We start from the raw sequence: 338 nt of genomic DNA on the forward strand, positions 1-338 counted from the left end.
CCCGGGCGCTGACCCCGCGGCAGGCAGCGTTCTGCCGGGGAGAGCCCGGCCCGGCGCGATGCCGTGTCTCGGGGGCCGGGAGCACTGGAGGAGAAGGCGGGTGGAGGGGAGCTGGGGGAGCCCTCCCGGCTTCGTGGTTAACTGGGCGCTTGCGTCGAGACCGGGCTTTCCTGGGAAGGTTTGGCAGGTTTGGCCATCGCCGCGGCCCGTCATTCCAGCCCTCACTTGGGGAATGCCCTGCGAAGAGAGCAGCTAGGCTGCCATCAGGAAGGAAGGGTCGATTAACGGTTTTTCTATGACTTTATTCCTGATGGCTCTTTGCATCTCTCGTGTAGAAG

The sequence above is a fragment of the Buceros rhinoceros genome, unplaced genomic scaffold (assembly GCF_000710305.1).
Source record: "Buceros rhinoceros silvestris isolate BGI_N320 unplaced genomic scaffold, ASM71030v1 scaffold28134, whole genome shotgun sequence".
Lineage (NCBI taxonomy): Eukaryota > Metazoa > Chordata > Aves > Bucerotiformes > Bucerotidae > Buceros > Buceros rhinoceros.